Source organism: Rutidosis leptorrhynchoides, chromosome 1 (assembly GCF_046630445.1).
Source record: "Rutidosis leptorrhynchoides isolate AG116_Rl617_1_P2 chromosome 1, CSIRO_AGI_Rlap_v1, whole genome shotgun sequence".
NCBI classification, from domain to species: Eukaryota; Viridiplantae; Streptophyta; class Magnoliopsida; order Asterales; family Asteraceae; genus Rutidosis; species Rutidosis leptorrhynchoides.
In genome coordinates, this window is record NC_092333.1 from 57,884,492 (window position 1) to 57,897,753 (window position 13,262).

Below are 13,262 nucleotides of genomic sequence, written 5' to 3' on the forward strand. Positions count from 1 at the left end.
CAATACAAATATGTTACAACAAAATAAGTTTCTTGAATGCAGTTTTTACACAATATCATACAAGCATGGACTCCAATTCTCGTCCTTATTTAAGTATGCGACAGCGGAAGCTCTTAATAATCACCTGAGAATAAACATGCTTAAAACGTCAACAAAAATGTTGGTGAGTTATAGGTTTAACCTATATATATCAAATCATAATAATAGACCACAAGATTTCATATTTCAATACACATCCCATACATAGAGATAAAAATCATTCATATGGTGAACACCTGGTAACCGACAATGACAAGATGCATATATAAGAATATCCCCATCATTCCGGGACACCCTTCGGATATGATATAAATTTCGAAGTACTAAAGCATCCTATACTTTGGATGGGGTTTGTTAGGCCCAATAGATCTATCTTTAGGATTCGCGTCAATTAGGGTGTCTGTTCCCTAATTCTTAGATTACCAGACTTAATAAAAAGGGGCATATTCGATTTCGATAATTCAACCATAGAATGTAGTTTCACGTACTTGTGTCTATTTTGTAAATCATTTATAAAACCTGCATTTATTCTCATCCCATAAATATTAGATTTTAAAAGTGGGACTATAACTCACTTTCACAGATTTTTACTTCGTCGGGAAGTAAGACTTGGCCACTGGTTGATTCACGAACCTATAACAATATATACATATATATCAAAGTATGTTCAAAATATATTTACAACACTTTTAATATATTTTGATGTTTTAAGTTTATTAAGTCAGCTGTCCTCGTTAGTAACCTACAACTAGTTGTCCACAGTTAGATGTACAGAAATAAATCGATAAATATTATCTTGAATCAATCGATGACCCAGTGTATACGTATCTCAGTATTGATCACAACTCAAACTATATATATTTTGGAATCAACCTCAACCCTGTATAGCTAACTCCAACATTCACATATAGAGTGTCTATGGTTGTTCCGAAATATATATAGATGTGTCGACATGATAGGTCGAAACATTGTATACGTGTCTATGGTATCTCAAGATTACATAATATATAATACAAGTTGATTAAGTTATGGTTGGAATAGATTTGTTACCAATTTTCACGTAGCTAAAATGAGAAAAATTATCCAATCTTGTTTTACCCATAACTTCTTCATTTTAAATCCGTTTTGAGTGAATCAAATTGCTATGGTTTCATATTGAACTCTATTTTATGAATCTAAACAAAAAAGTATAGGTTTCTAGTCGGAAAAATAAGTTACAAGTCGTTTTTGTAAAGGTAGTCATTTCAGTCGAAAGAACGACGTCTAGATGACCATTTTAGAAAACATACTTCCACTTTGAGTTTAACCATAATTTTTGGATATAGTTTCATGTTCATAATAAAAATCATTTTCTCAGAATAACAACTTTTAAATCAAAGTTTATCATAGTTTTTAATTAACTAACCCAAAACAGCCCGCGGTGTTACTACGACGGCGTAAATCCGGTTTTACGGTGTTTTTCGTGTTTCCAGGTTTTAAATCATTAAGTTAGCATATCATATAGATATAGAACATGTGTTTAGTTGATTTTAAAAGTCAAGTTAGAAGGATTAACTTTTGTTTGCGAACAAGTTTAGAATTAACTAAACTATGTTCTAGTGATTACAAGTTTAAACCTTCGAATAAGATAGCTTTATATGTATGAATCGAATGATGTTATGAACATCATTACTACCTTAAGTTCCTTGGATAAACCTACTGGAAAAGAGAAAAATGGATCTAGCTTCAATGGATCCTTGGATGGCTCGAAGTTCTTGAAGCAGAATCATGACACGAAAACAAGTTCAAGTAAGATCATCACTTGAAATAAGATTGTTATAGTTATAGAAATTGAACCAAAGTTTGAATATGATTATTACCTTGTATTAGAATGATAACCTACTGTAAGAAACAAAGATTTCTTGAGGTTGGATGATCACCTTACAAGATTGGAAGTGAGCTAGCAAACTTGAAAGTATTCTTGATTTTATGAAACTAGAACTTTTGGAATTTATGAAGAACACTTAGAACTTGAAGATAGAACTTGAGAGAGATCAATTAGATGAAGAAAATTGAAGAATGAAAGTGTTTGTAGGTGTTTTTGGTCGTTGGTGTATGGATTAGATATAAAGGATATGTTATTTTGTTTTCATGTAAATAAGTCATGAATGATTACTCATATTTTTGTAATTTTATGAGATATTTCATGCTAGTTGCCAAATGATGGTTCCCACATGTGTTAGGTGACTCACATGGGCTGCTAAGAGCTGATCATTGGAGTGTATATACCAATAGTACATACATCTAAAAGCTGTGTATTGTACGAGTACGAATACGGGTGCATACGAGTAGAATTGTTGATGAAACTGAACGAGGATGTAATTGTAAGCATTTTTGTTAAGTAGAAGTATTTTGATAAGTGTCTTGAAGTCTTTCAAAAGTGTATGAATACATATTAAAACACTACATGTATATACATTTTAACTGAGTCGTTAAGTCATCGTTAGTCGTTACATGTAAATGTTGTTTTGAAACCTTTAGGTTAACGATCTTGTTAAATGTTGTTAACCCAATGTTTATAATATCAAAAGAGATTTTAAATTATTATATTATCATGATATTATGATGTACGAATATCTCTTAATATGATATATATACATTAAATGTCGTTACAACGATAAACGTTACATATATGTCTCGTTTCAAAATCATTAAGTTAGTAGTCTTGTTTTTACATATGTAGTTCATTGTTAATATAATTAATGATATGTTTACTTATCATAATATCATGTTAACTATATATATAACCATATATATGTCATCATATAGTTTTTTTACAAGTTTTAACGTTCGTGAATCACCGGTCAACTTGGGTGGTCAATTGTCTATATGAAACCTATTTCAATTAATCAAGTCTTAACAAGTTTGATTGCTTAACATGTTGGAAACATTTAATCATGTAAATATCAATCTCAATTAATATATATAAACATGGAAAAGTTCGGGTCACTACAGTACCTACCCGTTAAATAAATTTCGTCCCGAAATTTTAAGCTGTTGAAGGTGTTGACGAATCTTCTGGAAATAGATGCGGGTATTTCTTCTTCATCTGATCTTCCCGCTCCCAGGTGAACTCGGGTCCTCTACGAGCATTCCATTTAACCTTAACAATTGGTATCTTGTTTTGCTTAAGTCTTTTAACCTCACGATCCATTATTTCGACGGGTTCTTCGATGAATTGAAGTTTTTCGTTGATTTGGATTTCATCTAACGGAATAGTGAGATCTTCTTTAGCAAAACATTTCTTCAAATTCGAGACGTGGAAAGTGTTATGTACAGCTGCGAGTTGTTGAGGTAACTCAAGTCGGTAAGCTACTGGTCCGACACGATCAATAATCTTGAATGGTCCAATATACCTTGGATTTAATTTCCCTCGTTTACCAAATCGAACAACGCCTTTCCAAGGTGCAACTTTAAGCATGACCATCTCTCCAATTTCAAATTCTATATCTTTTCTTTTAATGTCAGCGTAGCTCTTTTGTCGACTTTGGGCGGATTTCAACCGTTGTTGAATTTGGATGATCTTCTCGGTAGTTTCTTGTATAATCTCCGGACCCGTAATCTGTCTATCCCCCACTTCACTCCAACAAATTGGAGACCTGCACTTTCTACCATAAAGTGCTTCAAACGGCGCCATCTCAATGCTTGAATGGTAGCTGTTGTTGTAGGAAAATTCTGCTAATGGTAGATGTCGATCCCAACTGTTTCTGAAATCAATAACACATGCTCGTAGCATGTCTTCAAGCGTTTGTATCTTCCTTTCGCTCTGCCCATCAGTTTGTGGATGATAGGCAGTACTCATGTCTAGACGAGTTCCTAATGCTTGCTGTAATGTCTGCCAGAATCTTGAAATAAATCTACCATCCCTATCAGAGATAATAGAGATTGGTATTCCATGTCTGGAGACGACTTCCTTCAAATACAGTCGTGCTAACTTCTCCATCTTGTCATCTTCTCTTATTGGCAGGAAGTGTGCTGATTTGGTGAGACGATCAACTATTACCCAAATAGTATCAAAACCACTTGCAGTCCTTGGCAATTTAGTGATGAAATCCATGGTAACGTTTTCCCATTTCCATTCTGGGATTTCGGGTTGTTGAAGTAGACCTGATGGTTTCTGATGCTCAGCTTTGACTTTAGAACACGTCAAACATTCTCCTACGTATTTAGCAACATCGGCTTTCATACCCGGCCACCAAAAATGTTTCTTGAGATCCTTGTACATCTTTCCCGTTCCAGGATGTATTGAGTATCTGGTTTTATGAGCTTCTCTAAGTACCATTTCTCTCATATCTCCAAATTTTGGTACCCAAATCCTTTCAGCCCTATACCGGGTTCCGTCTTCCCGAATATTAAGATGCTTCTCCGATCCTTTGGGTATTTCATCCTTTAAATTTCCCTTTTTTAAAACTCCTTGTTGCGCCTCCTTTATTTGAGTAGTAAGGTTATTATGAATCATTATATTCATAGATTTTACTCGAATGGGTTCTCTGTCCTTCCTGCTCAAGGCATCGGCTACCACATTTGCCTTCCCCGGGTGGTAACGAATCTCAAAGTCATAATCATTCAATAATTCAATCCACCTACGCTGCCTCATATTCAGTTGTTTCTGATTAAATATGTGTTGAAGACTTTTGTGGTCGGTATATATAATACTTTTGACCCCATATAAGTAGTGCCTCCAAGTCTTTAATGCAAAAACAACCGCGCCTAATTCCAAATCATGCGTCGTATAATTTTGTTCGTGAATCTTCAATTGTCTAGACGCATAAGCAATCACCTTCGTTCGTTGCATTAATACACAACCGAGACCTTGCTTTGATGCGTCACAATAATCACAAAATCATCATTCCCTTCAGGCAATGACAATATAGGTGCCGTAGTTAGCTTTTTCTTCAATAACTGAAATGCTTTCTCTTGTTCATCATTCCATTCAAATTTCTTCCCTTTATGCGTTAATGCAGTCAAGGGTTTTGCTATTCTGGAAAAGTCTTGGATGAACCTTCTGTAGTAACCAGCTAGTCCTAAAAACTGGCGTATGTGTTTCGGAGTTTTCGGGGTTTCCCACTTTTCAACAGTTTCTATCTTTGCCGGATCCACCTTAATACCTTCTTTGTTCACTATGTGACCGAGGAATTGAACTTCTTCCAACCAAAATGCACACTTTGAAAACTTAGCGTACAATTTTTCCTTCCTCAATACTTCTAACACCTTTCTCAAATGTTCACCGTGTTCTTGGTCATTCTTTGAGTAAATAAGTATGTCATCAATGAAAACAATGACAAACTTGTCAAGGTATGGTCCACACACTCAGTTCATAAGGTCCATGAACACAGCTGGTGCATTAGTTAAACCAAACGGCATGACCATAAACTCGTAATGACCGTAACGTGTTCTGAAAGCAGTCTTTGGAATATCATCTTCTTTCACCCGCATTTGATGATACCCGGAACGTAAGTCAATCTTTGAATAAACAGACGAGCCTTGTAGTTGATCAAATAAGTCATCGATTCTCGGTAGTGGGTAGCGGTTCTTGATGGTAAGTTTGTTCAACTCTCGGTAGTCGATACACAACCTGAATGTACCATCTTTCTTCTTGACAAACAAAACAGGAGCTCCCCACGGTGATGTGCTTGGTCGAATGAAACCACGCTCTAAAAGTTCTTGTAATTGGCTTTGCAGTTCTTTCATCTCGCTGGGTGCGAGTCTGTAAGGAGCACGAGCTATTGGTGCAGCTCCTGGTACAAGATCTATTTGAAATTCAACGGATCGATGTGGGGGTAATCCCGGTAATTCTTTCGGAAATACATCGGGAAATTCTTTTGCAATGGGAACATCATTGATGCTCTTTTCTTCAGTTTGTACTTTCTCGACGTGTGCTAGAACAGCATAGCAACCTTTTCTTATTAGTTTTTGTGCCTTCAAATTACTAATAAGATGTAGCTTCGTGTTGCCCTTTTCTCCGTACACCATTAAGGGTTTTCCTTTTTCTCGTATAATGCGAATTGCATTTTTGTAACAAACGATCTCTGCTTTCACTTCTTTCAACCAGTCCATACCGATTATCACATCAAAACTCCCTAACTCTACTGGTATCAAATCAATCTTAAATGTTTCGCTAACCAGTTTAATTTCTCGATTCCGACATATATTATCTGCTGAAATTAATTTACCATTTGCTAATTCGAGTAAAAATTTACTATCCAAAGGCGTCAATGGACAACTTAATTTAGAACAAAAATCCCTACTCATATAGCTTCTATCCGCACCCGAATCAAATAAAACGTAAGCAGATTTATTGTCAATAAGAAACGTACCCGTAACAAGCTCCGGTTCTTCCTGTGCCTCTGCCGCATTAATATTCAAAACTCTTCCGCGGCCTTGTCCATTCGTGTTCTCCTGGTTCGGGCAATTTCTAATAATGTGGCCCGGTTTTCCACATTTATAACAAACTACATTGGCATAACTTGCTCCGACACTACTTGCTCCGCCATTACTCGTTCCGACACCATTTGTTCCTTTCGTTCTATTAACCCCTGGTCCGTAGACCTCACACTTCGCCGCGCTATGACCATTTCTTTTACACTTGTTGCAAAATTTGGTGCAGAACCCCGAGTGATACTTTTCACACCTTTGGCATAGCTGCTTCTGATTGTTGCTGTTGTTGCGGTTATTATTGTTGTTGGGATGATTGTTGTAGTTGCTGTTGCTGTTGTTGTTGTTGTTGTTGGGCCGTTTGTTGTAGTTGCGATTGATGTTGCGATTGTTGGGATAATTGTTGCGATTATTGTTGTAATTGCTGTTGTTGTTGTATTGGTGATTCTTATCACCGTTTTCCTCCCACTTTCTTTTGACTTGCTTCACATTGGTCTCTTCAGCAGTATGTTCTTTAATTCTTTCTTCAATCTGGTTCACTAGTTTGTGAGCCATTCTACATGCCTGTTGTATGGAGGCGGGCTCGTGTGAACTTATATCTTCTTGGATTCTTTCCGGTAATCCTTTCACAAACACGTCGATCTTCTCTTCCTCATCTTCGAATGCTCCCGGACACAATAGGCACAATTCTGTGAATCGTCTTTCATACGTGGTAATATCAAATCCTTGGGTTCGTAACCCTCTAAGTTCTGTCTTGAGCTTATTGACCTCGGTTCTGGGACGGTACTTCTCGTTCATCAAGTGCTTGAATGCTGACCACGGTAGTGCGTACGCATCGTCTTGTCCCACTTGCTCTAGATAGGTATTCCACCATGTTAACGCAGAACCTGTGAAGGTATGCATAGCGTACTTCACTTTGTCCTCTTCAGTACACTTACTTATGGCAAACACCGATTCGACCTTCTCGGTCCACCGTTTCAATCCGATTGGTCCTTCGGTTCCATCAAATTCCAAAGGTTTGCAGGCAGTGAATTCTTTGTAGGTGCATCCTACATGATTTCCTGTACTGCTAGATCCAAGGTTATTGTTGGTATGTAGCGCAGCCTGTACTGCGGCTATGTTTGAAGCTAGAAAAGTACGGAATTCCTCTTCATTCATATTCACGGTGTGTCGAGTAGTCGGTGCCATTTCCTTCAAAATAGTCAAATGGAACAAGTTAATCATACAGAATATTAAGAGTAGTTAATAGTATTTCGTAGCATAATATGAACTCATTTATAAAAGCTTTTTCTTCATATTAGCGTTTTATAAGTTTAAATTCGGGTAGTACCTACCCGTTAAGTTCATACTTAGTAGCTAATATACAATTCAACTACTACAATTCTATATGAAAAACTGATTATAATAATATTTCGCGTTCAAACTTTTATACAATATTTTACAAACTTACAATACCGCTTATTTTACATAAAGCATGAAATATAGCACACAATAACTTTGATACAAGATAGTTGTGAAGATAATTCTAGCTAGTACACAAGTCGTTCAGCAAAGGCAATAAAGACACGTAATTCATACGTCCAGAAACAAGTCATGCATTCTGGTTTTACTAGGACTACTTCCCATCCTTGGTCTTGTGGAACATAACCGTTATGGCCGTTGATAAGACAGCGTGTTGTAACGTCATCAAAGGGACGAGGGTTACGTAATGACCAACAGTCTCGTAATAACCTAAAAACCTCATTTCTTACCCCAATTACCGACTCCGTCACTTGTGGGAACGTTTTGTTTAATAGTTGTAGCCCGATGTTCTTGTTCTCACTTTGGTGAGAAGCGAACATTACTAACCCGTAAGCATAACATGCTTCTTTATGTTGCATGTTAGCCGCTTTTTCTAAATCACGAAGTCCTATATTCGGATATACTGAGTCAAAATAATTTCTTAACCCGTTGCGTAAAATAGCATTTGGGTTCCCCGCAATATATGCGTCAAAGTAAACACATCGTAACTTATGGATTTCCCAATGTGATATTCCCCATCTTCCGAACGAAAGCCTTTTATAAACCAAGGCATTCTTGGAACGTTCTTCGAATGTCTTACAAACTGATCTTGCCTTAAATAGTTGTGCCGAGGAATTCTGACCGACTCTAGACAAGATTTCATCAATCATGTCTCCGGGTAGGTCTCTTAAAATATTGGGTTGTCTATCCATTTTGTATTTTTATACTGTAAAATAGACAAGAGTTAGATTCATAAAAAAAATACTTATTAATACAAGCAATTTTTACATATATCATAAAGCATAAGCACACTATATTACATATATTACACCACACGAATATAACTATCTTATTCCGACTCGCTCGTTTCTTCTTGTTCGGTTTTGGTTCGTTTTGCCAAGTTTCTAGGGATATATGATGTTCCCCTAATACGAGCCGTCGTTATCCACATTGGTTTAGAAAAACCTGGTGGTTAAGAGGTTCCCGGGTCATTGTTACAACTTAAGGACTTCGGGGGTTGACGATACATATAAAGTTCATCGGGGTTGGAATTAGATTTCTCTATTTTTATGCCCTTTCCCTTATTATTATTTTCTTTTGCCTTTTTAAATTCAGTTGGGGTAATTTCTATAACATCATCGGAATTCTCGTTGGAATCCGATTCATCGGAGAATTGGTAATCCTCCCAATATTTTGCTTCCTTGGCGGAAACACCATTGACCATGATTAACCTTGGTCGGTTGGTTGAGGATTCTCTTTTACTTAACCGTTTTATTATTTCCCCCACCGATTCTATTTCTTCTTCCGGTTCCGATTCTTCTTCCGGTTCCGATTCTTCTTCCGGTTCCGACTCTTCTTCCGGTTCCTCTTCGGGAACTTGTGAATCAGTCCACGAATCATTCCAATTTACATTTGACTCTTCATTATTATTAGGTGAGTCAATGGGACTTGTTCTAGAGGTAGACATCTATCACATAATATCAAACACGATAAGAGATTAATATATCACATAATATTCATATGTTAAAAATATATAGTTTCCAACAAAAATGTTAAGCAATCATTTTTAAAGAAAACACGGTCGAAGTCCAGACTCACTAATGCATCCTAACAAACTCCATAAGACACACTAATGCAAATTTTCTGGTTCTCTAAGACCAACGCTCTGATACCAACTGAAATGTCCCGTTCTTATTGATTAAAAACGTTCCATATTAATTGATTTCGTTGCGAGGTTTTGACCTCTATATGAGACGTTTTTCAAAGACTGCATTCATTTTAAAACAAACCATAACCTTTATTTCATCAATAAAGGTTTAAAAAGCTTTACGTAGATTATCAAATAATGATAATCTAAAATATCCTGTTTACACACGACCATTACATAATGGTTTACAATACAAATATGTTACAACAAAATAAGTTTCTTGAATGCAGTTTTTACACAATATCATACAAGCATGGACTCCAATTCTCGTCCTTATTTAAGTATGCGACAGCGGAAGCTCTTAATAATCACCTGAGAATAAACATGCTTAAAACGTCAACAAAAATGTTGGTGAGTTATAGGTTTAACCTATATATATCAAATCATAATAATAGACCACAAGATTTCATATTTCAATACACATCCCATACATAGAGATAAAAATCATTCATATGGTGAACATCTGGTAACCGACAATGACAAGATGCATATATAAGAATATCCCCATCATTCCGGGACACCCTTCGGATATGATATAAATTTCGAAGTACTAAAGCATCCGATACTTTGGATGGGGTTTGTTAGGCCCAATAGATCTATCTTTAGGATTCGCGTCAATTAGGGTGTCTGTTCCCTAATTCTTAGATTACCAGACTTAATAAAAAGGGGCATATTCGATTTCGATAATTCAACCATAGAATGTAGTTTCACGTACTTGTGTCTATTTTGTAAATCATTTATAAAACCTGCATGTATTCTCATCCCATAAATATTAGATTTTAAAAGTGGGACTATAACTCACTTTCACAGATTTTTACTTCGTCGGGAAGTAAGACTTGGCCACTGGTTGATTCACGAACCTATAACAATATATACATATATATCAAAGTATGTTCAAAATATATTTACAACACTTTTAATATATTTTGATGTTTTAAGTTTATTAAGTCAGCTGTCCTCGTTAGTAACCTACAACTAGTTGTCCACAGTTAGATGTACAGAAATAAATAGATAAATATTATCTTGAATCAATCCATGACCCAGTGTATACGTATCTCAGTATTGATCACAACTCAAACTATATATATTTTGGAATCAACCTCAATCCTGTATAGCTAACTCCAACATTCACATATAGAGTGTCTATGGTTGTTCCGAAATATATATAGATGTGTCGACATGATAGGTCGAAACATTGTATACGTGTCTATGGTATCTCAAGATTACATAATATATAATACAAGTTGATTAAGTTATGGTTGGAATAGATTTGTTACCAATTTTCACGTAGCTAAAATGAGAAAAATTATCCAATCTTGTTTTACCCATAACTTCTTCATTTTAAATCCGTTTTGAGTGAATCAAATTGCTATGGTTTCATATTGAACTCTATTTTATGAATCTAAACAAAAAAGTATAGGTTTCTAGTCGGAAAAATAAGTTACAAGTCGTTTTTGTAAAGGTAGTCATTTCAGTCGAAAGAACCACGTCTAGATGACCATTTTAGAAAACATACTTCCACTTTGAGTTTAACCATAATTTTTGGATATAGTTTCATGTTCATAATAAAAATCATTTTCTCAGAATAACAACTTTTAAATCAAAGTTTATCATAGTTTTTAATTAACTAACCCAAAACAGCCCGCGGTGTTACTACGACGGCGTAAATCCGGTTTTACGGTGTTTTTCGTGTTTCCAGGTTTTAAATCATTAAGTTAGCATATAATATAGATATAGAACATGTGTTTAGTTGATTTTAAAAGTCAAGTTAGAAGGATTAACTTTTGTTTGCGAACAAGTTTAGAATTAACTAAACTATGTTCTAGTGATTACAAGTTTAAACCTTCGAATAAGATAGCTTTATATGTATGAATCGAATGATGTTATGAACATCATTACTACCTTAAGTTCCTTGGATAAACCTACTAGAAAAGAGAAAAATGGATCTAGCTTCAATGGATCCTTGGATGGCTCGAAGTTCTTGAAGCAGAATCATGACACGAAAACAAGTTCAAGTAAGATCATCACTTGAAATAAGATTGTTATAGTTATAGAAATTGAACCAAAGTTTGAATATGATTATTACCTTGTATTAGAATGATAACCTACTGTAAGAAACAAAGATTTCTTGAGGTTGGATGATCACCTTACAAGATTGGAAGTGAGCTAGCAAACTTGAAAGTATTCTTGATTTTATGAAACTAGAACTTTTAGAATTTATGAAGAACACTTAGAACTTGAAGATAGAACTTGAGAGAGATCAATTAGATGAAGAAAATTGAAGAATGAAAGTGTTTGTAGGTGTTTTTGGTCGTTGGTGTATGGATTAGATATAAAGGATATGTTATTTTGTTTTCATGTAAATAAGTCATGAATGATTACTCATATTTTTGTAATTTTATGAGATATTTCATGCTAGTTGCCAAATGATGGTTCCCACATGTGTTAGGTGACTCACATGGGCTGCTAAGAGCTGATCATTGGAGTGTATATACCAATAGTACATACATCTAAAAGCTGTGTATTGTACGAGTACGAATACGGGTGCATATGAGTAGAATTGTTGATGAAACTGAACGAGGATGTAATTGTAAGCATTTTTGTTAAGTAGAAGTATTTTGATAAGTGTCTTGAAGTCTTTCAAAAGTGTATAAATACATATTAAAACACTACATGTATATACATTTTAACTGAGTCGTTAAGTCATCGTTAGTCGTTACATGTAAATGTTGTTTTGAAACCTTTAGGTTAACGATCTTGTTAAATGTTGTTAACCCAATGTTTATAATATCAAAAGAGATTTTAAATTATTATATTATCATGATATTATGATGTACGAATATCTCTTAATATGATATATATACATTAAATGTCGTTACAACGATAAACGTTACATATATGTCTCGTTTCAAAATCATTAAGTTAGTAGTCTTGTTTTTACATATGTAGTTCATTGTTAATATAATTAATGATATGTTTACTTATCATAATATCATGTTAACTATATATATAACCATATATATGTCATCATATAGTTTTTTTACAAGTTTTAACGTTCGTGAATCACCGGTCAACTTGGGTGGTCAATTGTCTATATGAAACCTATTTCAATTAATCAAGTCTTAACAAGTTTGATTGCTTAACATGTTGGAAACATTTAATCATGTAAATATCAATCTCAATTAATATATATAAACATGGAAAAGTTCGGGTCACTACATAACAAGATCAAAGAGGCAGAAAACAAACTACATAAAGTTTGATTGTGATATGCAACTAATTTTGGATTGATCTGGTGATTTAATTCGTAATTTGTACTAGTTTAGTGAATGAAGGACAAATTAAACACAGTTAGATAGTTACATGTAACAGATTTGATTCCAATTCTCTGTATATAATCTTTTATATATTTGTTTAGTGTTAATAATAGTTCTATTAATAATAAAATAAAAATACTGAATTATTATTAATAATAATAACATATTAATACATATAATAATAATTATAATTATCATAATAATATTTAAGATAATAATGCTAATAGTTATAATAGTGTTTATAATGTTATTATTAGTAATACTATTAATATTAATAATTTGTA